At 40.4% G+C, this 26724-nt stretch overlaps 1 protein-coding gene across 5 annotated transcripts in view; it reads right to left on the reverse strand.

Moving 5' to 3' along the window:
• The window catches only part of grid1a (glutamate receptor, ionotropic, delta 1a), a 241885-nt gene that overhangs the window by 117510 nt on the left and 97651 nt on the right, over positions 1-26724 (reverse strand). The window contains exons 1-2 of one of the 5 annotated variants that reach the window (XM_057343320.1): positions 16773-16905; positions 16487-16602 (exon numbers count right to left, since the gene is read on the reverse strand). The exons of the other annotated variants lie outside the window; for them this stretch is intronic. The gene's annotated coding sequence lies outside the window, so the exon portion shown is untranslated. Of the gene's footprint in view, positions 1-16486; positions 16603-16772; positions 16906-26724 lie in introns of those variants that run through there. 5 annotated transcript variants of the gene reach the window in all.

Here is a 26724-nt window from a genome sequence, read left to right on the forward strand (position 1 = left end):
TAAACCTAAAGATCATAGAACACTTTTTGCATTTTTAGATTTGTAAAAAATATTGTTCTGTACAATTTATTAGCTTTTTTGCCCCTGAGGACCTCAATTTTGGTCCCCACGGTGACACGAGTCCCCATGTGTTGGTGTGTATTCAGGTTTAGGTCCCCACCGTGATATACAAACATGAACACACACACACACGCACGCACACACACACACGCACACGCACAGTGAGAGCACACATTTAAGATAAAGGAGTGAGAAGCACAGGTCAAATATAACAGACTATAAATTCCTATATGCAATATTAATTAAGTAAAACTTTAAAATTCTAATTCTAAAGCAGCCCCCCCGGCCAGGCAAATAGTGCAAAAAACAGTATGCAAACGGTTTTAAAGATGAACTATTACAATGTCCTTTAAATTACATTTCCTGCATTGTGTAATGTTGCTGTTTGTGAATGTAAGCAGTCTGCCAAGTTGTAAAGCCAAAAGTGAACGAATAACAAAGTTATTGGCTTGGGAAAAAAGGAGTCGACTCTGAATCATGCGAACGAGTCATCTGTCTTTCGAATTTCAGTTCCGGGTCGGATTTGCGTCACTCCGTGTAATGCCCGCCTACGTTCCATTTGCGACACTGCACGCGGTCGACCAATCACAGCAGACTAGATCATCTGACCAATCAGATCAGAGTAGGCTGACAGAAAGGAGGGGATTAGACAGATGAATCGCCGAACGAATCATTTGAGAGTCAGTCAAGAATTAAGGTAATAATAACGGCCTATTATTAGAAAATGAAAGTGTTTTACACCTTGTATGTACATAAACTTGTTGTTGGACACTCCATAAACCAAAGTAGGACCTTAAAAATCACAAAATATTTACTCTTTAAATAATGTTGCTGTATACGCTTCTCCGTGGGCAGCGCAATACAAGTGAATTTGTTTACTAAGCTGATGGAACTGGCGAACTGTTGTTTGAAAACCATGTCACACTCTTCCGCAGGCAGGGGATGAGCGGGGCTGTGTACGACCCGAGCACAGAACTTACAGAGTGTGGTTGTAGGTAGCAGCGGCAGTAAAATTCATTCGTTTAAGAGTTGTTCTACCACTGAAATAATTTTAGAGACATTATTTGAAGGTCGAAAAACTACAAAGTGTTGCTTTTATTGAATATAGATGTTTCCTTCATTTAAGCCATACCCAATCATATTGCCCTTTAGCAGCTCAAATTGGTCTTGAGAAATTAAGTGTGGAAAAGCAAAGATTCAAGTGCTGGTGTGGATTTAAAGAGATACTCTACCCAAAACTGAAAATTCTGTCATGAATTACGTATCCTCAAGTTGTTCCAAACCTGTATAAATTTCTTGGTTCTGTTGAACACAAAGAAAGATATTTAGACAATGTTAGCAACTGACATTTCTGGAGCACCATTGACTACCACAGTAGGAAATATTATTGTATCTTTTTTTTTTGTTCTGTTGAACACAAAATACGATATTTGGAGATTTTAGGAAAGCAAACCGTTCTGGGGCACCTTTGACTACCATTTAAATTGTGTCTACTATATGGTAGTCAAAGGTGCCCCAGAAATGTCAGTTGCTAACATATTTCTAAATATCTTTCTTTGTGTTCAACAGAACAAAGAAATTTATACAGATTTGAAACAACTTGGGGTGTAGTAATTCATGACAGAATTTTTATTTTTTTGGGTGGAGTATCCCTTTAAGTGGAAACAGCAGTAACAGCATTACAACAACTATCTCAGCAGGTCGGTGTTTAAGGCTTACATGGAGAAAACCAACAAATTTCTACATGTCTTATTATGGAAGATCTTCATGTGTTACTGTACACAGACTTGTCATTCTTCAAGAATCATTATAAAGTATAATGGTGTATTTTATTTCTTAAACAAAGATTTACAGTACATTATGGCTTATCGTGTTTATGACCTGCAGTATGGCAGCTTTTATAAACATTATCTTGTGCTGAATTGCCTGGTTTAATATCCGCAGCACAGTGCTAATAGCTTTGGCTGTATCACATTCTATGCAATGCAATAGGGACATAATTAATGCACACAAAACAGTGGCACAGATGTCAAGAAGTCAACCTTTTTTTAACTTCGTTTAACAAAGTTTTTGCGCATAGTCTCTAAACAGAACAGAACCTTTTGTCTTCAACATATTCCATTTTATTCTCTATTGGGGTGTGTTGTGTAAAGGGGCCACTTAAGAGTGATTGACATGTCTGGATTATCATAAACTAGCTCCAACCCGGGATCAGTGTGCTCTCTGACTGGCAAACAGCTTTGTATCTGATACCCAAGGTCAGGGTTCGAATTGAGGGGGGGCTGGGGCGGTCCCGGGCCCCTCATAAGCCTTAAGGGACCTCTCATAAGGTCTAAAATAGTGAACTTGGGGGTTCCCCTGGTTTTTCATTAAAACTAGACAATACTTTTTTTTACAAATTATCATGCTAAAACAAAACACTTTCGTCCATTATTTGTACAAATTTCATAAAACTAAAATGTAATTTTTATCTGAAAAACCTATGCATGCTCAAGCGCACCACATCGTGTTCAATGAAGACATGTACAGAGATGTCGCAGCAAGACACTGGCTGCGTGCGGATCCTCTCACTTTGAAAGCGTTTATCTTAAAACTTTACAGTTAGCCTAGTATCATTTTGATGTGCAAGTCTTTCTTTATGTCCGATCTTATCTCACATTGTCAAAACAGATGCAACGCGGTACTGAGCCACTAAAGGGACATACAGGTGGTGGAAAAATAGGAAAGGTAGTGAAAATATTTTAAATATTTTGCTCTCCCAAACAGTGCGTTCCTTTGCAAAACGTTTGCGTTTCCCCAAGAATATTTTTACCTCAGAAAACTTTTGCATTCCCCAGAGATTATTTTGCTCTCCCTTCTGCAAACATGAGCTCCGACTTTGACCAGAAGGCTTCTGCTTTTGTTCTTGAAAGGAATGACATTCGTTTTTCTTATTCTGCATTGGTTCATATGGATTATTTTCCTATACTTGATCTACATTATCAGGAGTTGAATCACGTTTAAAACGCTCATACACTTCTGCAGGAGGTGATGCGTCCTCTCCCTCAGTGGCTCCAATGATTTTTTTAATATTAAAAAAAAGGAACAGGACCGAATTACAATAATATAAAGAACAAGTATGAAAGGACAAGAAAAAAATAAGAAAAATAAGAGGACAGGAAAATCTCAATTAGTAAGAAAATATTATCATACATTTTGAAAAACTTGTTATTCTTATTGCTATAAATAAGTTTAAGAGATTTTACAATGAGTGAAATCTCAGCAAGAAAGACATCAAACCTAGGCAAAATCTTTAAAAAATTAAAAAAATCTAGGCTACAACGCAAAATAAAAAAATTAACAGCAAGATCGATAGCATGGTCACTGCAAAAAACGAAGAAATATGTATTTTAATCTCTACCTCATGTGGATCTCTTTTAATGGATTATCAACATGTTAAGGACATGTATGCGTGTAATGTGGTCTAATTACTACAATGATCCAAACTATGATTGATGCTTGTACTGGCAGCTCCATCTGTTTTTTTTTTTGAAGACTGGTTAGGGGACCCCCCAAGAGCCTTGACACAATTCGAACACTGCCCAAGGTATCAAAAAAGTCAAATAAAATAAATAACATTTACCATAATCGTGTTTGGCCGAATTGCATTAAAGCTGTTTAACATGCTCATGCATGATTCATGAAACAGCATTAGTGACGGCACAGGAAGGTTCAGATCCTGGTCATCTGATAGGTGACGGTAAGGTCTCTCTGTTCTGCTTTGTCTTGGCTGTACCCTTGAGCAAGACGCTTCATTTCACATTATGTCAGGAGGATGAAAACTTTTGGATTAAATGGCTCGGAAACTTCAACCTTAGACATGTTTTTTGTTAAAGCTGACAAAGCCTGGGGTTTATAAACATTTACAAGTAAGTGCATTGAACGACTGTTCAAGTTTCAGATTTCATTTTTTCAAATATATTTTTTATATATAAATATTGGAACACATTCAGAATGCAGCTGAATACATAAACTCATCATTTAGATTCTGAAAGGCAAATTCTTACCAAGGTGAACTACAAGAAAATGGATCGATGTATGGACGTCTTTACTGTTAGTAAACATTGTGATGCGTTTTTGAAAGAAGAAAGATCCCCCCTGACGGCATTCCTAATGCTAGGTAGCATGTTTTGTTTGCTTTCTGACAATGACTTCTGCTCTGATAAAAATCTGATAAAGTTTTAGCATGTAAGGTCACTCACTGTCTAGGACCGCGATTGTTTTTGAAAAAGTTAACTTTAACACCAGGAACCTGGCCGACCTGTATGCGCTCACTCAATGGATCTACAGACGAACTGACAGGATTACCTCCAGTTAAGTGGCCTGACATCTCCACCTATCAGACAGAGAAACCAAGCATGTATAGTAAAGATAAACTGAGAGCGTATTCATCTATAGATGCCTGCGTGTACTAACAGTGGCAAATGTTAGCAAATGCATTTACTTGAACACAAACCTGACACATCCCAGCTAACAGGGAACGTTCCAATAACATAAGTAGAATGTTTCCTTAACGTTATCTGCAATTGATAAACGTTCTAAAAACGTTAGCATTACAAACGTTATTATTGCATTGTAAGTGGAACGTTCTAAAATCATTAGCATTGAAAACGTTACCATAGCTTTGTTAATGTAACGTTCTAAAAATGTTAGCATCACAAACGTTACAATTGCATTGTGAGCGGAAAGTTCTAAAACCATTAGCATTGAAAACGTTACCATTGCGTTGGTATTGTAACGTTCTTAAAACGCGTGCATTACAAATGTTATAATTGCATTGTTAGCGAAACATTCTAAAAACATAAGCATTGAAAACATTACCATAGCGTTGTTAGTGAAACGTTTTAAAAACGTTAGAATTTCAAACGTTACCATACCTTTGTTAATGTAACGTTCTAAAAACGTTAGCATCACAAACGTTATAATTGCATTGTTAGCGGAACATTCTAAAAACATTAGCATTGAAAACGTTACCATTACGTTGTTAATGTTACGTTCTAAAACCTTTAGCATTACAAACGTTACCATTGCATTGTTAATGTAATGTTCTAAAAACTTTAGAATTACAAACGTTACAATTGCATTGTTAGTGGAACGTTCTAAAAACATTATCATAAAACACTATCATTGCATTGTTAATTTAACGTTCTCAAAAACATTAACATTACAAACGTTAAAATGACATTGTTAGTGGAACGTTATAAAAACATTAGCATTAAAACATTACCATTGTGTTGTTAGTGGAACGTTCTAAAAACGCATATAAAAACATATCTTCGGGGGATATGAAGAAATGTAAGAAAATTTAAGGATGAGTATAATAAAAAATAACGCAAATTAATAATAACGCAAATCGAAACTAGTGTAATTTTTCTGTTCTTGAGGTTGCAAACAAATGTGCCATCAATCACATAATTAAAATCCATTTTAACTTGCAGTGTACTTAAAAGTCACTATATGAAAATATAAAGTGACACTTTATTTAACATCAACGTTTCTCTTACACCATGTCAGAGTTTTTTTCCCTCAGTCGCTTGCTCATTTCTCAGATCAGAAATAAAATTCTCAAAACAACTTATTAAAACTCACAACATTTCTCAGCAGCGGAAGTTGTCATAGTTCAGTTAACTTGAGAATGAGAGTACCACAAATATATTTTTTACATTCCCATTTGCTCAAATAGCAAAAGAAAAACTCCCCAAACATATTCTTTTAATAACTTACTGTGAACGTTAGGAACACAATCTTAGAACATTAATATAATGGCGAATGGAACGTTTTAATAACGTTTTAAAAACAGTTCTTAGAACATTAATATAACAACAGACTGAACTGTTCTAAAAATGTTTTGAATAACGTTCTTATAACCAAACAATAATGTTAATACAACGTCTAAAAAACTTGACGTTTTGAACATTCTAATAATGTTCAAACATAAACGTTTTTAAAACATAATTGAAACGTTAAAGGGGTGCTGCAACGGTGTGACATGCATTCTGACTTCTTTACAATGTTAAACGTGCTGTCTTCTCATGCTTAACATGGTCAACTTGTCAAAAAAACGAGTTGGGCATATTACGTAGTATTTGTGTGCTCGATACACTCCCCCAGCGATTGTACAGGTTTCGGAAAGTTTTTTTGAACATATAAAACTGTTTCGTAAAAAAAATTTTTAGTCCCTTATTGGACAATTCTCCTGGAAAAGCACGCGGCACGCCCATGCGGCAGCAAGGAGAGCAGAAGGAGGAGCATGCGCAGACGTCACTTTCAATTGTGTGCAGGAGAGAGCGCGAGAGAGAGAGCATACGTTCGCGAAGTTCAGGTGTTTGTTTGTTCACTGCATTTGGGTGATGAATGTTATATAAACGGTGGATATAACGCTGGATTTGGAGATCGTTTGAAACTGATATATGGAGCCGTCCCAGCGCTAAAAGATGCCGGACATGAACCGCATGCAGTGAGTGAAACTGATGTCTGTGTTTTGTTGGCAATGGGTGCACACGTGCTTTAGTTCAGCCTACCCCTGCCTCCCCTGTCAAGACTGGGAAGTAATGCGGTGCTATGGTTCAGATAAGGTCAACCTGAGGATTCATGTTTGGTGTTCAATTAAGCATCAGGTGTCATGATTCTGCCGCATCATGTCATGTTTCTCATGGTCTAGTGGCAGGATCATGACAGAACCTCATGTTTTATGTGGAGAGGGGCATTTTTGTCCGTATGGCCTTCCATACACCCTCTCCCGTCTCGTCTCTGTTCCCGCCCTCTCGTCTACTCATTATTGCTCATTTATTGTTTCATTCCCCACAGCTGTTCCCCTCTTGATTTGATCCCTTTATAATGCGCTTGTGTTTTCTATCCTGTGCTGGTCCATTTTGTTTCATGTGGGTGAGTCTTTGTGTCTAGTGCAGTGCAGTGTAGTTAATGTCAAATGTTGTCTCTAGTCTAGTTTAGTGTAGTTAGTCTGTGTTCTTGTTATCCGTCATGTTTATACCCATGTTCTTTGTATTTTTACCCCCTCGTAGGGTTTTGTTTTGTCATTGTAAATGAAATTATCTTTTGTTAACCCCTTACCCGCTGTCTGCGCCTGGGTCCTCTGTCCTTGTATCCCCATGTCTCACCCTGTATCGTGACATCAGGTGGGTGGTGAGAGCAAATAGCTCAGCCTTACCACAAAATGACTTGCCAAGTCAAATTTTGTGGGCCCTTTTAATAAGCCTCTATTCAAGCAGTCAGAAGTGAATGTTTAAACCAACTACATATGTGCTCTTGCAAAACTGAGAAGCATCATCCACACACAGCGAGTGACGCACCGTAAGCTCAGAAAATTGGTATGGAAATGTACATGGGTAGTTGACAAATATACTGTATGTGTCCTCTGCTGTGACATAGCACATTTACGGTTTATTAATAATGTAAATGTTCATGTAATATATTCCCAAAGTATATCACAAACAGATCACAAACAGTATCACACATGCTACAAAATAAGCCTTTTTCATATATTAACTCAACTCAAAGTCATGTGTCACACAGAGACATACAGTATAGTACAGTACATTGAATACTTCAAAATGTGTGTGTGTGTGTGTTAGGGATCTCAATTTAGACAAATTCCCATAATCGATTTTCATTTACATTAACGATCAATTAATCGATTATTCATTACTGAAATATGCTCTGCAGTGGCATATAGGCATGACAGCGCGCAAAAGCCACGCAAAACGCCATCTTCCTCACCTGAATAAAAAGGTTTCTAAGTTTTAAAAAATGCCTAGTATCATTGTTAAAATGAATCTGTGTGATTGATAATATAATAAAATTATGTATTTGATAATTAACATATGGACCAATATACAACGTGTCGCCGCCTCAGATGTGCACTCTGGCATATATATCATTGCGCGCGTCTGCGTGAGAGAATAGGTTGATTTGTTATTATAAGTGTGTTATTTTCTTTCTAAATGTGCATAGGACACAGCACATGGACACTATCGACAGTATTACAGAGAATCTGTAGAATTCGAAAAAGGGCATTTTAACTCAAAAATGTCCATAACGTGTTACAACCTTTAGCGGTCCTGAAGTTGAGACTTGTGTCTCACACTGAGGCATAATTTGCAGGTGGGATGAGTGGGACATGTCGCCACCACTTTTTGCCAAGTCAGTTGTGTCCCGAGCACTTATTTGAATAAAACTAAGCTTGTGGAACAAACACGCTGTGAACGCGCCGCTTGCGCATCCATTGTCCAAGCACAAAAAATGTGTAAACCAATAAAGAAGTGTAATTTTAAATTATTTGAGTTATATTTAGTTATTATATAAATATTTTCGTTATTAAAGTATTGTTTTCCATTGATTTGACTGACCCCAGCGGGTGGGGGCGGACTTTGTCCCCACCACTTTTGAAAACAAAGTTACGCCACTGGTCTCACATAAATAACATCATTATTTGTATTACATGAGCAGAAGCTAAAACGTCTCGGTTACGGTTGTAACCTCGGTTCCCTGATGGAGGGAATATGGGGTTCGACATATGGGGTTCGTCCCTGAGAACCAATCGCTTCCGACTTCTTAGAAAAGGCCAATGAAAATTGGCGAATGAAATTTGCATGCCGGACTCTGCCCCCGGATATCCGGGTATAAAAGGGAGACGGCGTGCCTCATTCATTCACCTTAGTTCTGAGGAGCCTGAGACCTCTCGCAACTGCTGCAGTGGACAGCACGTGTTGTGGCAAGGAGGACACAACGTCTCGTTCCCTCCATCAGGGAACCGAGGTTACAACCGTAACCGAGACGTTCCCTTTCTGTCGGTCTCTCGACGTTGTGTCGAACCGACAGATGGGGTTCCAATGGAAAACGCCATAACACTGTGCCCTGTCACAATCTCAACGAAGCGATGGTGACTGGCCTGGGCGTGTCAGCCATGAGCGCTACCGCGAAATTGTAACCTACCAGTGGGTAGGTAGGGGCTCCCAGAGCTTTCCTGAACGATGGGAAGGCCCCTACCTTCGGCCTCACAGGCGGCGGCCTTGTTTCTCTAACAGCGAGAAGCCGCCCGGAACCGTAAGGCCACTGGGTAAGCGCTACTTCCTCAAGCGGGGGATGCGCTACAGAGACCACTTCCTACCGCAGGGAGGAGACTACTGGAGATACCAACATGGTCTCACCGATGGGGGAGAACTCATGGGAAGAAAGAGCGGACTGAAGGAGTTAACCGCGAGGTGGAGGTCCACCTGGGGAGGTCATGGGTTACCAAGGTGGGAACCAGCATGAGGATAGATCAGACGGAACCGCCCTGCTGGGGGGTTGCAACGTCTGGTAGCACTAGGTCCGGTTAGAACTATGTTGCGAATAACTCAGGTGATGCCCGGCCTAAGTGGCAAGGCGGCTCTGCCCAGCCCGCCCACAGGAGGTGCTTGCTTAGTGATGGAAGGAGTGCCTGTTCTTCACCCAGTGGGGGAAGAAGGGAGGCTAGTAGTACGCTGACCCCCTTAGGAGAAAGGGGGGGAAGGTACTGTCATAGGCATACACCCTACCGGTCGCCGGTCTTGCCTGATGCCCGCAAGACTCGAGCTGACCGGTTTTACGCGAAGGCCCTCGCGAAGGTGATGGGTGTAGCCCAACCCGCAGCTCTGCAGATGTCTGCCAGAGAGGCGCCTCGAGCCAGTGCCCACAAGGAGGCTGTACTCCGTGTGGAGAGAGCTCTCACCCAGTGGGCGTAGGCGATCTTAGGACAGGTACGCCATAGTGACGGCATCCATGATCCAGTGCGCCAATCTCTGTTTGAGACAGCCCTCCCTGCTGATCTCCAAAACAGACAAAGAGCTGCTCAGAGCTTCTGCGGCTCTGCGTGAGGTCCAAGCAGGCGCAATGCGCATACTGGGCATAACACGGATGGGGTTGGGTCTTCCTCCCCGGTGGGGAGCGCCTGTAAGTTCACCACCTGGTGTCTCGGGGGAGTGGTGGGAACTTTGGGCACGTAGCCGGGCCGGATCTCAGGATAGCGTGAGAATAACCGGGCCTGAGTTCTAGGCAATCTGTGGACACGGAGAATGCTTGTAGGTCCGCTACCCTCTTGAGCGTCCTCCCAAGAGCCGTCTTCATCGTGAAGTGAGAAAGAGCGGCATCTCCGAGGGGCTCCAGGACCGCATCAAGGTCGTAAGAGGGTACGGAGCGTGGGTTAGGTGGTAGCCTTCCCGCGCCCCTTAGGAACCAAATGATCAGGTTGTGCTGTCCTAGAGACTACCAGCAACTGGGTCGTGATGAGCGGCAACAGCGGCTACATACACGTTCAGTGTGGAAGGGGAGAGATTATTCTCGAGTCTCTGGAAGGACCGCACCCCCTTGATCAAGCAACTCCGCGGGTCTTCTCTTCGAGAAGAGCACCAGGATGTGAAGAGGCACCACTATAGGCGTATAGTCGCCTAGTGGCCAGGGCCCTAGCCTGAGTAGTGGTCTTAACCGCCGCAGGGGTTAGGCCACTCAGGATCTCCTCGTTCCGTCCAGGGGCCAGACATGGAGGTTCCAGAGGTCTAGCCCGTGATGCTATAACGTGCCCTTCCCCTGGGAAAGCAGGTCCTTCGTCAGGGGAATCGGCCAGGGGGGAGCTGCCGTCAAGAGCATTAGCTCCGAGAACCAAGTCCGGTTGGGCCAGTATGGCGCAACTAGTACACTTGATGCTCCTCTTCCCTGACCTTGCACAGGGTCTGTGCAATGAGGCTCACTGGGGGAAAGACGTACTTCCGCTTGTCCCACGGCCAGCTGTGCGCTAGAGCATCCGTGCCGAGGCAGGGAGTACCTTAGCGGGCAATGGGTGGTGTCCAGGGAGGCGAAAGGGTCTGCCTGAGCCCGCCCAGACTGTACCCAATGAGCTGGCTACGCGGGGGTGGAGTCGCCACTCTCCGCGAGGCGTCAACTGACGAGAGAGCGCATCGGCTGTCTGGTTTAGGTCACCTGGGATATGTGTGGCTCGCAGGGATCTGCTCACCTGCGGACTCCACAGGAGGAAGCGTCGGGCGAGTCGTGTTAGCTACAGTAAGCGAACGCCACCCTGGCGGTTAAAAACGCTACGGCAGTTGTGCTGTCCGACCGGACCAGCACGTGCTTGTTCTGCACGAGAGGTTGTAACCTCTTCAGTGCGGGTAGCACATCCAACAACTCTAGGCAATTTGATATGCCTGCGCAGGCAGGGGCCCGTCCATCGCCCCGACACTGCGTGCCCGTTGCACACGGCACCCCGACCCTGCAGGGAGGCGTCTGTTGACCCTGACGCGTCTCGCCTGCCCGAGAGGGACCCCCGTCCATAGAAAGGTCATTGAAGACCAAGGGGTTAGGGTGCGTCGGCAGAAAAGCGTAATCACCATCCGCCTGCTGCCGGTGTGCCACGCTCTCCAGGGAACTCGACTCTGTAGCCAGTGTTGGAGTGGTCTCATGTGCATCAACCTGAGGGGTATCACCACCGTCAAGGATGCCATGTGCCCAGGAGCCTCCTCCCGCTGACTGCTTGAAATATTCCAGGCAGTTCAACACTGACTGAGCGCAGTCGCGCTGTAATGGAGACAGAGTTGAGTTCCATACCAAAAAAGAGGATGCTCTGCACAGAGGAGAGCTTGCTCTTTTTCGGTTGACCTGTGGTCCCAATCGATCTAGGTGCCGAAGCACAGACGAGCAAGACGAGGTGCGACCGGTCCGCGAGCCAGTGGCTGACGGATTAGCACTCACAGTAATCCTCATATCACCCTCGCTGCTCGCCGTAGCGGGCGGCAGGGCCGTAGTCCTGCCGTCACGGAACGGGAAGCAGACGAGGTGGTGGCTGAGTCCCGTGGGAACACAGCCACCCGTGACGCAACGTCTGAATCGTCAACCGCCCGCAGTGCGGGCAGGACGTATCCACAACATCTGCCCCAGCGTACTGGAAGCAGACATCGTGTCCGTCCCCCTCCTCGATGAGTGTGTTGCACCCACGAGAACAGCGGGACATGCCACGCTGGAGAAATGTGCTCTTTTAGAGAAAAAACTCGAACACTTCTGGAACCGCCGAGACGCCCAGGGAAGGTCGCTGTCCCGCAGGAAGGGACAGTCCGCTGCACCACGTCGTAGAGCCGGCAGTCTTGTAGCGAAGTCTGTTGATCACGAGCGAAGGCTCTGAAGAACAAAAGGTGAATGAATGAGGCATGCCGTCTCCCTTTTATACCCGGATATCCGGGGGCGGAGTCCGGCATGCAAATTTCATTCGCCAATTTTCATTGGCCTTTTCTAAGAAGTCGGAAGCGATTGGTTCTCAGGGACGAACCCCATCTGTCGGTTCGACACAACGTCGAGAGACCGACAGAAAGGGAATACCAGTTAAATGATGTGTTAAACCATTTCGAATAAAATAACTGATGCTGTCCACATGCGATCAATGCAAACCTAAAAACCCTGATGGTACTGTACACTTTAGGAATGCTGGTGAGGATTTAATAAACTTGTGACAACATACGTTACCGATACCACACATTATAAAAGAAAATATATTTGCATTTTGCATCTATAGCGCTTATTTTGATCTGCAGCTTTAGATCTTTTTTCTTCGACTAAAACAAATGCTTAAAATGTTTCTTCATTATTATTCTTAACGAAAAACTCAACAATCATAAAATAGCCTAGTATCATTACAAACGCACTTATTACTTTTAACTTTTACTAACAAAGGCGGATGGTATCCAAAGGAAAAACAACATTTTCGTTTGATACCAATAGTTATTCATTCATTATTTACTTTTAATTAACCAACAAAAAATAGTACACTAACAAACTTGCTTATATGAAACAGAATGTTTATTAACAAAACGAATAAGACTGATAACATTGTACCTGTTTTGTAACGTAAATAAATTCAAAGATCTTCGGATTTTCCCCTTACTTCAACACAGTTTGTGGTTTATTATTATTTTAAATGAAAATGCAACAATAAAACTTGTATTTGTATACTACTACGCTAGTAGTACTAGTAATACTAGTACGCTACTTGTATTAAACGAAGGAATAAAATGTTTATTAATAAAAGCTCTCCTCCGCCTTGACCTGTCAATCATCGCGCCTCACGACTGCAACGGCTGCAGCTCCCGCTGACAGACGTGCGCCTTCGCAAACTCTTGCGTCCATTGTTCAAATTAACTTTCTTTTTATTTCTATAAAAGAAAAAAGAAACCTAAGGTGTGTCGGTAGCCAAGTAATGTAATAAGTGGATAGCCATTGCGTTTTTCCATGAGTCTGCTGTATGTGTTATGCGCAGAAGCTGCACGCACGTGCATGACTTTGAACTCTATCATCATTAAGTTATTTCGAGTAAACTGTACTCGACAATTAATCGATCGTTGATTAATCATTAACATCCCTAGTGTGTGTGTGAATGAAGCTTGCAGTGGTTTCCAGCTCTGGGTGGCTCAGGATTAAAGGTGGATTAATATAGTTTAATAGCTCTAATCGGCCTCAAACGCCCACAAAGCTACACAACACCAAATCCATGACCGTGACTAATGCATCCACATGAAAATCAACTATGAGACACATTTACAAACCTATTTTATTATCATGTCTGTTCCAGTGACTGAAAGGAACTTGATATAGGCAACGTTAATTAAAAAGTTTTGCTGGCTCTTGCATAATAGATTGCTTGTGATGGAGTCCATTTGTAAGGCGCTTTGTATAAAAGCGCTTTGTAAATGATTAAATGTAAATTTTATTTTGCATGGGGTAGGCTACCGGTAAAGCAGGCATTGACCGTTACAGGGTTCCTGTTAGAGAACTCATACGTTATTACATAGGTTAACAGGTTTATAGCATGAGGTGGAAAAAAGTTGTAATGGTAGTTTGTTAATAATAACAATAATTTCACATTTAAGCATTTTGGAAGATGCTTTTATCCAAAGCGACTTACATTGCATTATACTATACATTTTGTTTTTGAGTAAGTGCAATCCCTGGTATCGAACCCATGACCTTGGCACTCCATGCTCTGACCACTGAGCTACAGGAAAGCTGGTTCATTTAGTATGCTGATTGGCATTCAGTATGTGAAGATGTAAGGGTGAACAAATAACAAATCTGAAGGGATCATAATCTGAAAAGTTGTGAAATGTTAAAATCTTGCAACTGCTTTAAAGCTGCAGTAAGCGATTTCTGAAAAACACTGCCGATATTTAAAGTTGATAACCACACAAATACACCTCTGCCTACATTGTTCTGCCCTTAAAATAACAAATGCTTGCTTACTTTCTCCCCTATCATGAGCGTATAAGCCCCTTTTGCCGATTGGCTAAGAGAGTGTTATGATGCTGTGTGGTGCCCGATTATGGTTATGGTGCTCGGTCTGGTCCATTTTGTTTTTTCTCCTCTTTACACAGTCAGGACTACGTGCAAACACATGAATTGTTTCACACATGGATAAAATATTGATAAAATTGTTTGTTTGGTGTTGATTTTCATTTTTAAGCATTCAAGCATTTCTCATAAATAGTTTACTCCTTTAAAGGAGGAATGTGGAGATTTTAGCGGCATCTAGTGGTGAGGTTGAAAATTGCAACCAATGGCTCACTCCACCCCTCCCTTTCGGGGGCTGTCGTCACGTTTTTGCTTCTTTGCCGAATGAGATAACGTATTTACAAAACGCGCTCTCTAGAGCAGTTTGTCCATTTAGGGCTAGTGTAGAAACAACATGGTGAATTCCATGTAAGGGGACTCGCACTGTATGTAGAAAGAAATAGCTTATTCTAAGCTAATAAAAACTTAACGCTTCATTATGTAAATTCTTTATACATCTCTGAAGACATGTATATAATATTGCATTTTTGTTAAAGAGCAGGTTTCAAGGTTTTTGTAAGTGTCCTAATGTTGTATTAGAGCCCCCAACAACATGTTCAAATGCATCAAAGGTAGAAAAAAATGGTGCTATTTTCTTAAAATAAGCATTTAGTATCTATCCATTTCTCAAAGATCCGTAAACGATTCCTCCGAAGCTGTTCAAATGTTCCGCTTCTCTTAGCTCCTCCCTACCGCGAGTCCAGTGTGCTCCGATTGGCCAACTGGCCCAATCAGTTGTGATTGGTCTTTCTTCATACACTGCGTGTCAGAAATGAAACGCCCTTTACCACAGTTCTTATCTCAGGAAGGTTTTTGTAAACAAAGACGCTGTGTGTAAAAATGGCATCAGTATTACCATATCACAAGTTTTTATCTTCATAAACTTATCTTCATAAACCATTCAGACTATTGTTTTCTGTTTGACCGTTGTTTACCTGGAAACCTACAGCTGTACTAAATATACAACACGGATTAGCACAATTACTTTAATATATATTGTAAGCACTCAATTTAACATGTACACATAACGTATTTATCATACTTACAGCTTGTGGTTCTGAGACGCTTGTTAGTCCAAATAAAGTTGGTATTGGCTTATCTTTAAGGGTCTAGCGGCTGGCAAAAATATAGCGTGTAGAACTCGTCAAAATTTGAGAAGCAGTCGTCGGTAAAATGACGAGCACATTACACAAGGTTGAAATTGTACTGCAGTGGTATCGTGGAAAAAAAATGTAACCACTGATCCTTCACATCGTCATCCTTTGGCAGCGAAAACAAAGTACATTTGCGTTCACAGCACAAAACACAGCGTCCCCTCGACATGTTGTATATGCAACACTACCTGAAGTGCTAGTGGGCAGGTCAGAGTGTTCCTGTTTCGCGGGAAGGCGGGGATTGTGCTGATGCGTTACACTGTGACGTATCGATGTTACACTCAAAAGATTTGAAAGCCTAACGATTTGTTTGGGCGGTTCGGAGTCGACTCCTTACTTTGGAAGCCAATATCTTAATTTATCATGGACTTTTTGGAATAACAACTTTGCAGATCATCAAAATTGAAGGAAAGCTACGTTACACACTGAAATGCCGGTAATTTTATGAGATTCATGAAACCTGCTCTTTAACAGATTCTCCAAAAAATTACACACTGGATCTTTAACACCGACAGTCTTCCGCAAGTCGCAAGCGTAATAATTTACAAACTGCAAAACATTTAATATGAATCCGCAGCATCCGGGCCAAACCATATAACACAGCCAAATCGCAAAGCGACATTCTAATTCCTCTGTATGCCCCTTAAAGCCATTAGAAGAACTTCCTCAAGGCATATTTTCAAGGCATGTACATGAGTTTATATTGTGTACAGTAACAAGGGCCTCTGGGTACAGTTTTAGAACTGATCCTACATACTGGGGCGCTCCTAAAAGTCAACTTTAATTGCTTTTGACCTCATTCATATTCTGCATCTGAGAGCAACACGTCTTTTATTCCAGTTGGTTTGCATTTGCAAAAATAAAGCATTTAAAGTATGTAAAGTATGTACCTCTGAAACCCAAGCAAGGATTTCGTCTTCCTCTTGGTCTTCTCAGTGGATAATCCCTGACGGGCGAGGGGGGGGTTAGATAGTGTTACTTAGGGGGCTTTTGCTTCACATTCAGCCTGCATAATGAAACAGAGCCAGTCGGAATAGAGTGGCGTGAGATTGAACAGTTCACAGCACCCCAATGCACAAAAGTGAAAGGCTGCTGAGGTTTGTTTTATTGTTTCGAAGAGAGAACAGAGAAATTAGCATCCGCACGCAACCTTTTATTTCCCTCTGACAATTTTACCTTCATCTTTGCATCTCGTCTTTCCATCTTCGAGTCCTAATTTCATCAGCGAGGAGATCCAGCACAGACCGAGGCTCAATTCACACCGCACATCTCATAAAAATGCCCGGCAGGAAGCTGACTGTTGAAAGCCAATCGTCAAACAGCAGACAATTAATCTTTCTCCACCTTTCAATTGTTTCACGTTTTCTTCTTTGTTTGTTTGCTGCTTCGAACATTTCATTACTACTGTTCCTCTCATCCTGGTCTTTATGGGAGGTTTGTGATGTAGTGCCGCTCTGAGTGTCTCCAATTAACAGACAAGGACGTGAGGAAAGACCGAAACTTTCATTTCTGCCTCAAGCATTCTTGGAAGAAAGAGGTTGTGATTGAGCCTTGACAGCAAATCCGGCTAAAACATCAATATGTAAAAATACATAACTCACAAAAGTATTTGGACATTTAAAACACACCAACATTAAAATGTGTGATTGGCACTACATTAAAAAAGAAATATCATTCATAAAAAAATAAAGCACAAGCACACTTTTAAACCCTCTGGGACATTTTGAAATGTTAAAAATCATAGCTTCATCGAAATGAGATGACACTTGGAGACTTTTGTCACATTATGTGAACACAAACAACAATTATGGACATAATTTGTATATGTTAAAGAGTCTCAAAATAATAGTCACACTTGGCTCCTTCATGGTCAAAAATGACCGACATAGGAAATTAAAGGGAAATATGAAAAAAAAAGAAAACTTAGAAGATCTTTTGGTGGTACAATCTACAAATCAGAAACTGTGTAGAAAAAAGTGCACAGCAATCAAGGGGTGACACTCTAAAATATCAAGAGTGCAAAATAGTCACCCAGGCACATATGCGCACACACATTCGATGCTGATGACCGTGATAACGTGATAGTATGGGCGTGGTTTTAGAGAGCACGTGGGTATCATACAGCTGGACTAACGGATGACTGGTTCACGCTACAGGGACTTTCAGGTAAGCATAGTGAAATTTGTTGATTGTATGAAAAATACATTAATCACAATGTCGATTAGCTTAGTTTTGCAGCAGTTACTATTGTTTTAATGAGGTTGTGATTGGGTTAACCGTGTGATTGATTTTTCTCGAAAACTGCTGCCGCCATTCACGGAGCTGTTAGCTAGTAGGCTAACGTTACTTACAACTAAGGAATACAGTCGAAATTACGTTGATAAATGTTTTTGCTAAGATGATGTTTTATCCTACCATTTAGTTCACTCTTTCGATATATCAAAATGTTTTCGTTAGAGCATGTTCTTGAGATTCACCCCAAATCGGCTAAGACAGGAGCAACGTCAGTCCTGGAGAGCTGCACCAGAGTTTATCTCCAACCCTAATCAAACACACTTTAACAAGCTCATCAGTGTCTTCAGGATTATTAACCCAGATAGTAAGAGTTGTGTTTGATTAGGGTTGGATCGAGCTAAACTCTGCTGGCGTGGCTCTCCAGGACCGACGTTGCCTACCCCTGGGCTAAGATTAGCTGACCGGAGGGAAAAGCCGCGCATTTTTTCCAAAGCGGTAAAGTTAGTTTGACGTTTGATATTCATTAGACATTCACGGTTTCATACTCTTTGCGCATGTTATGTTTTTATACACGGTACTGAATCCATTTTTTTTATATTTTTAATATATGAACAGACTTAAAGCCATTAAATTGCGACACCATTTGAGATAAAGGCTAAAGTAACATTTTAGCGTATTTAAATGTGTCTCCCTGTGGACGGGGCAATCAAACCATCTGTAAAAATCTAATAAAAAAATAATAAAAATTATAACTTACTGTGAACGTTAGGAAAACGTTCTTAGAACATTAATATAATGGAGAATGGAACGTTTTAATAATGTTTAAAAAACGTTCTTAGAACATAAATATAACAACAGACTGAACTAGACTTAAAACATTTGAAATATTGTTCTTATAACCAAACAATAACATTAATATAACATCTAAAAAACTGGACGTTTTGAACGTTCTAAGAATGTTCAAACAAAATGTGCTCAAAATGCGTTCATTTATTTATTATGTCAAAAGGCTTTGAGGTCCGGACGGACGCATCTCGCGGTCCGCATTCGGACTGAAGTCCACTAGTTGGTGACCCCTGCTGTAAAGGTGCAAAAAAGATGGTAATGCCCCAGCGACAGAAAGGTACAGTTTTAAACTTTTCTTCTGACACTGTATAGCGCCACAATACCATTGGAGCAAAGAATTCAGCACAACTGTGTTAAACCAGAGGAAGAGTGAAGGCCAGATAAAGAGAGAAGTAATTAGACTGCCAGCAGAGGGGAGCATTAGAGCTAAACTAAGTCTGGATGTAGCACTCCAAGACTTAAAGTTCATGCTATCTGCACAGCGAGTATGAAAATGCCACAATGTGTGAGCGTAAGTGTACCAGAGCAGAGAGAAAGAAGAAAATAACTTAGAGGACATCAATAAAGCATGCAAAGGTCCATTCTGACTATACAAATGCAAAGATGTTCGCCATACAATCTGATCCACGGCTCTTCTTTCCTCTTAGCTCAATTTCCTTCTGACCTGAAAGCATCTCACTAAAGTGTTGCACTTCAAAAAGAACGCCAACCAGGGGGCATTCGTTTTTTCTAGATTGTGCACTCCTTTTTCTATGACAGTCAAACGACATGCCGGTCAGAGCCGTAAAGAGCCCTTACAGCAAGCCTGAAGCTAGAACAGATCAGTGTTTCTTGAATATAGAGATCAGAATTTATTTATGCTCGGAGGGTCATCCTCAGAGGGAAACATTTATGAATAAATAAATAACATAAATTGCATGAAGCTGATTTACATCTAAGACTCTTTAGGGAAGTAGTTGCACTCTGCAGCCACATTTGAAATGCCTCCCGGCGGAGGTATTATTGCCTCCCAGTATTATTTACCTGAATACTGATATTTCTGAAATCATAGGCTAAGGTCACAACAAAGTTTACATTAGTAAATAAACATGACATCAACTGTACCATCAATTCTTAAGTTTCTTAACACTTCTTTGTGGAGCTTGAGCTTCTGTCACTGGAGTTACCATACTAAGCGATGCTTCCCTTGTTTATAGTAATACAACTGCAGCATCTTCTTAATATCTATTATCTTTGTTTACATACTTTTATTTATCCCCGAACAGCCTCTCTCATGCAGAGGAGTTGCTGATGAAGTTATTTTAATGATCCTAGACCGTAACTAAGACATACAGCAAGCAACAATATGAATATGCCAGCAAATTCTGCTGAGAATTAAGCAAAGTAAAACCAAATTATCTTTGCTCAGGCTATTGGTTTAGCTGAGCCAGGTAAAATAAGTTTGACAGGAGTTGGCAGACTTACTTTTTTCTGTCTTTTTTATCTAGCTTTAAAAGTACAAACACTATACTGCTTAGTGAAAGTTCAACTCCTATGGAAGGACTACCAAGACATTTTCAATGTTTTCAGTGGTTTACGAGAATATTCTCGGTGTTTATAAAGCAAACAAAGATTTTATTGTGTGACAGTAAATTTATTTCTAACTATAAGTTTAGGCTTGCCTGTTGTGGTGTAAATATGGTTGGTTGGTTTATTTTCTCCTTTTATTCTAGTCACGTGGTTGATTCTAGTGATGCGACAGGCTTCTTTTTATAGAATTTAGCTCTGCATTTAACACGATCATTCCAGACAGACTAGTAACAAAGTTATACAAGCTGGATCTTTCATACCTAACCTGCCTCTGGATTAGGGCTGTGCAATTAATCGAAAATTAATCGTAATCGTCAATTTTGGCCTTCAACAATTACAAAAACAAAATAATTGAGGTAAAACGATTATTGTGCCACACTCCATTTTGCAAGGATCCTCTCTTTTCTTGTGGTATAAATCCACAGCGCACCCCTTTCCTTTACAGTGGTACAGTCTTTACATTTATTTTTCAGTTGAATTCACAGTTTAAAAACAAAGTTATTTCTTTTCTATGTTGTTTTAAAAGTTAATGAGTAATCGTGTTAAATAATCGGGATCTCAATATTGGCCAAAATAATCGTGATTATGTTTTTTGTCATAATCGAGCAGTCCTACTCTGGATAACGGATTTCCTCAGTAATCGCATGCAGGGAGTTAAAGTGGGACCCCACCTTTCCTCAGCACTCAGCCTTAACATCGGCACCCCTCAGGGATGTGTGCTGAGTCCCTTACCGTTTTCTCTCTACACATACGACTGCACCTCCACCCATCCAAGCAATTCATTAAGTTTGCCGATGGCACAACAGTGGTCGGGCTCATCACAGGGGGAGATGAGTCGGTATACAGGGATGAGGTGGTCAAATTGTCTGCATGGTGCAGCGATAACAACTTGGTCCTAAATACTATGAAAACTAAGAAAATAGTAGTGGAAGAACAGGTCTGTCCTTCTGCCCATGCACATCAATGGGGACAGTGTGGAAAGAGTATCAGCCTTAAAATTTCTGGGCCTGTACCTGGATGAGGACTTAACTTGGAAAACCAACACTACTATATCGTTCAAGAAGGCACAGCAGCGACTCCACTTTCTTAGAGTCCTGAAAAATAATGCCCTATCCAAAGAGCTACTGATTTCCTTCTACAGAAGTTCTGTGGAAAGTGTATTGACATACTGCATCCCTGTGTGGTTTTCGAGCTGCACGGCCAGAGATAAGAGAACACTTCGGAGGATAATTAACACAGCTCAGAGGATCACTGGATGTGAGCTTCTCTCTTACAGGTCCCACTGCTATAGGAAAGCTTGCAGCATATTGAAAGACTCATCTCACCCAGCACATCATCTGTTTGAACTGCTACCCTCTGGTAGGCTGTACAGGACAATCAGAGCCAAAGCAAAAACAAACAGACTGAGAAATAGCGCCTCTCCTGTTTTGGCCAAGTGGTTGATATATAGGACAACATCATGTTGACCCTGGGACAACATTTAAATCAACCAATCAGATTTCAGAATAAATTTACAGATTATTTTAAATTTAATCTTCCAACCAGGATTAGGTGCTTCTAGACCATTGTTTCTCACTTATCATTTCCCTCTGATTTTAGGGGTAAGTTATGGTTGGGGTTTGGTGTGGGTTTAGGTTTTAGGTTTTATTTATAAAAATGTTGTCTTTAGGTCAACAAAATATGTTGTCCTGAGGACATCAACCACTTGGCAAAATCAGGTCGAGCGAGAAATAGCACATATCCCAGAGCTGTTGCAGTAATAAACGAATCACTGCACGGCATGTCTCTGGCTGTGAAATAGACAGGTGAAGGCTGTGAAGTACTGCTACAAATTTTATTCATACAAGAACATATACATACACACAGGGCTGTCTAAATTATTTATCTATTTAACTATGTATCTTGGGCAACCTAGTAACAGGGTAATGTTGTTTCTTTGTTTGTGCACTTAGGACAAATGTCTCAGGGGATGGATTTGTTTTGTCTTAGCATTGAAGAGGGCTGTTTATATAATTTCATAGTACTTGCATAATGACAAATAAATTGAAATTGAAAATTGTCTAGCTTTTCAAATGCAGCTGCATTTGCTTATTTAAAAGCATTTTGGTCATATCATGATTAAACTGATTAAGGTTGAAACCGAATAATGTTTACGTTCACTATCTTTTCCTCATATTTCTTTGTCCCTCTATAGCTCACAGTAAGACATCTATTAAGCTGTGAACATTAGCAACCGACTAGGCATGTGCCGGTATCAAATTTCCATGCTGCGATTAATTGATTAAGGTTTCGTCGCGGTAAGCGGTATTATCGCAGTATTCAATTCTATGAGAAATGCAGGTTGAAAATATAAACCAACTTCAGTGTTTTCCTCTTGATAACAACTTTATTTTAAATAATAAAGAGAACCTAAAACATTTAAATACAAATAAATATAAATAAAACAACACACCGTAATGATGTATAAAGTGAGTTTATTCAAACAGAATAAAGTGCAAACTGCAAAAGAACAACTTTCGTTAACTGCTTTTAAATATACTTATGTCTGTACAACGCTAGTACTACAACTCATATTATTATTATTATTATTGTTTGAATAACAAGCCAAGCCAGTGTGTTAACTATTATAGCAAGCTAAACATTTATAAACAGCAAATTCACTCGCACTTTGTGACAGTGTATGACTTTATTGAATTCCATCAACGTATAATTAAAATAATTATTCTGCCACACTGTCAAATTTCATTACTTGGCTTACTTTTAACCCAAAATATTTCTAAACCTCAGACTTCACCCTTTTAGAAGGGGGATAAATCGTCGGCAGCGTTCCTCCTTCCACCATGCTTCCTTTCCGTGTGGTACTGTTTACATCAGAGTGCGCACGCGTCTTTTGCTCAGCAGCGTGCGCGCGCACACACACACACACACACACACACACACGTAGGCATCTCCACATGGGGAATGGGATTGTTTAGATCAGAATGCGCATTCCTACGCAGCATACACACAGTGTACTTTTATCCGGTTGATTAAAAATAAACAAATACGCGTTCTAAAAATCAAAATGCTGATCTATATACTTTTGCGGTATTTGAAAGTGCCCGCGATAACAACATCGCGCGAATCCATTACCACGGTTAATCGCATTACCGAATATCGGCACATGTCTACAACCGACCAAACAAAACAACTAGAATGCTACTGTCCCCACAGTGACACATTTTGTACAAAGCTTTTAAAAATGTTACAGTTAAAGCCACACAAACACATAATATATGACACATTGCTAATATGCTTTTCATCACTTGCACCTCAAGCTAATTTTTTAATAACTTCTTTGCAATGCTTTTTGCACACATAACTGCCTGTTAAAAAGTCCTACAAGACTGGTTTAAGATGGTTAGTGCTAATGTACATGGTTGACCAAGAAACTAGCAAACATCTCAATATAACATTTGCTGGTGACCACCAATGCATGTCTTTTCAACAGAACTATGATGGTGAAATGACAACGGGCTGAACCATGAAAGAACATCATCATAGTGTATTTTTCATTACTGTGCCAGTTCTCTCGAATAAACTTCAGGAAAGATCTCACAGTGAGAGCACAGAGCATAATCGTACTGAAGGCCAGTCTTTGAAACACATGTCTTTGTTAAATGTCTCTCTGCATTTGTATTTCTATCTCACAAACCTGTGACCTCTTATTCTGTGCTAACGTTGAAAGCTATTACTCTCTCGCTCTTGCCCTCTCTCTCTCTCTCTCGCTCTCCTCTTTATCGTTAAAGGAATAGTTCATCCAGAAATGTTAATACAGTCTGAACAGTCTGTTCAAGACAGATTCATTCAAATTTATAATTTGTAACATTCAAAGAGTCTATCTTGAATTTCTGTACACCAAAACATGTGAAGAGTAAACTAACATTCTAAGAGTAAATTTACTAGTTACATTATTAATAAATGATTAAAAATAAACATAATTTACAGTTCTCCTTCTGGGGTTATTCCCAATGTCTGTGGGGATCATTTTAAGGGAAATCTTTTGGGAAAAGTATATACTGACATTAGACATCTTTTATATTACTGCATACTTCATTTAAACACTGATTTTGTTGGTAAGGCCTTCACATAAGAATTTAAACAACAATTAAAAGACAAAAACGTTACTGTAAAAATATGTATTAGTCAATTTGAGCCTAGTTTGATCTGTCTGGAGAGTGGAGAGTACATTTTTACACAGATTTTTCTAATGAGCGTTATTTCATCATTAAACTATTATCGCTGAGGAAACACCAGATTTTTTTTTATGATTTTGACAACTTTATCAAAGAAACAACATACAAAATCCTTAATCACATGCAATACCGACACAAAATGCTACACGTTTCAATAAAATAACTAAAATGTCAAAACATCACTTACCTAAACATGAAAAGTTATGAGGAAGGAAGAGAAAGGTGCTGTGTGGACTGCAGGACGCACTTGGTTTCGGCGGGAAATTTAATGTGTTTTTCCAAGTACAATCCAAATGTCAGCCACAAGCTGAAGTTTCCCACTGTGTGCCATGTCTTAAACATATGTGGTTCTCATGTGTTTGTTGTTATCTGGGCCATACACCCCAAAACAAGATGTGAACCAATTGAACATTCCCGCCATTTTTAAAGTTATGGCAAAACGAATATGGACAATATTTGGCCCATATATGTTCAGCCATGCCGTAGCTAGGCCAGATGTGACCGGTGATTTTCACATGTGGCCCAAATATGCTTGCTATCTGGGATGGCACAGCCCACATCCTCTTCCACATACAGGCTTAAATGTTGACTGACCAAACTGCACAATTACTTTTTCTTGAATTTTGTAACGTGACTTGTGACCTTTTAGTGTCTAACAAGTTCAGCTTATGTTAGCCTTAAAACCACAACCCAAGTTAGTTCAGGACACCAAACTTAATGCTTAATCAGAAAGAGTAAGTATTAAGTAAGTATTAGCATGTGTAAACAGTTACTTTATTCAGGAAGAAAAAAAAGGAATAGAGGTGGAATAAGCAAACATTTTGGAAACATTCCCAAGTCTTGCTGCTTTACAGCGCTAATGTGCTAACAGGTTTGTCCCACTAGCCTATCACTCATGCAGCGAGTACAGACAGTGGCTAAGGTGACACTGAATCAACCAGGAGAAACAAAGGCTTATTTTAGATTTGAGTCATCACTGTATGTCTTAAATCTGTTCTCTGACATGTCCTTTACACAAATATTACTGTTGACATTACAGTTTATAGTTATATATATTCACATGAAATTCATTTTAAAGACTCAAGTGTGTGCATTCAGTATACAGTATAAATTATGATACATTAATTATGAAATCTTCAAAAATGAATGATGAAAGGAATATCCTATCTTTTGGCTCCAAGACGTCAGTGTGGCCCATTTTGCTAATCGCACAAACAGCTCTTTCCATGAGCTTTCTTAAAATATACAGAAAGTGTAGATAACACTTGCTCCAAAATCACATTTATGACCAAAATCGTTTTTTCCACAGTAGTGAAAAAAGTAGTTTAGTTTCTTGGTTTGATTTGTTTGCTTCATTAACTTGTTTTGTACTAGCACAGTACCATTAGTCTTGGAAGACTTCCTGAGAGGAATTGGTTTCACAGTCCTCGACCACTTTCACAAGCCACTTTAATAGTAAAAGCAAGTGCAGTAGAAAAAAACTGGGAAAAATAGGATGTATCCATTCACAGCAGAATACCCTAACATTAACAAATGTCTTCTGTGACCTCATATGACTCGCTTACTAATGTGGTACTGACATTTAAACAACTTTTATGTGATCACTACAATTATACCAAATAGTGGAGCCAATTTGATGTTTTTGTTTTTAAATGAATATTTTTGTCAGCCAAGCATTGCATAAAATGGTAAGTGTCATTCTAATGCACTTTTGGAATCCATTGAAAAGCTCACCATTCTCCAACCTCATTTTTGTTGTTATCAGCTTCATAAAAAAAAGAGCTATAAGTGTCATCTTGTCTAAACGAGAGCCATTCTCTCTAATCTTTCGGTCTCGCGAGGGAATTTCTGTACCGCTGATAAATTCAATTCATGGGTTGACAGGGGAACAATGACATGGTCATCCGGACCTCGATAGGTACAGCACCTTATGTAGTTTGGAATTTATGAAACTACACTGTTCGAAGTCACGTTCAAACACACGCACACACAGCAAACAAGAAAAGAACAGCCAAAGAAAAAGATGCCCTTTAAAGAACAAAAGATGTGGCTTGGGTTTTAAATCTGAACATTTATGGATTCTGGTGCCAGCTTTAAACAGACAACGTTTGATATTTCTTTCAGTCATGAGATTTTCTGCACAAACGGTGAATAATTCATTAAATAATATGCACACATCTGTGGGGAAATATCTGCTGCATACCATTCAAACATGTGAACCCAATCAGTTTCACTTTCAGCAC

Source organism: Triplophysa rosa, linkage group LG10, assembly GCF_024868665.1.
Source record: "Triplophysa rosa linkage group LG10, Trosa_1v2, whole genome shotgun sequence".
NCBI lineage: Eukaryota > Metazoa > Chordata > Actinopteri > Cypriniformes > Nemacheilidae > Triplophysa > Triplophysa rosa.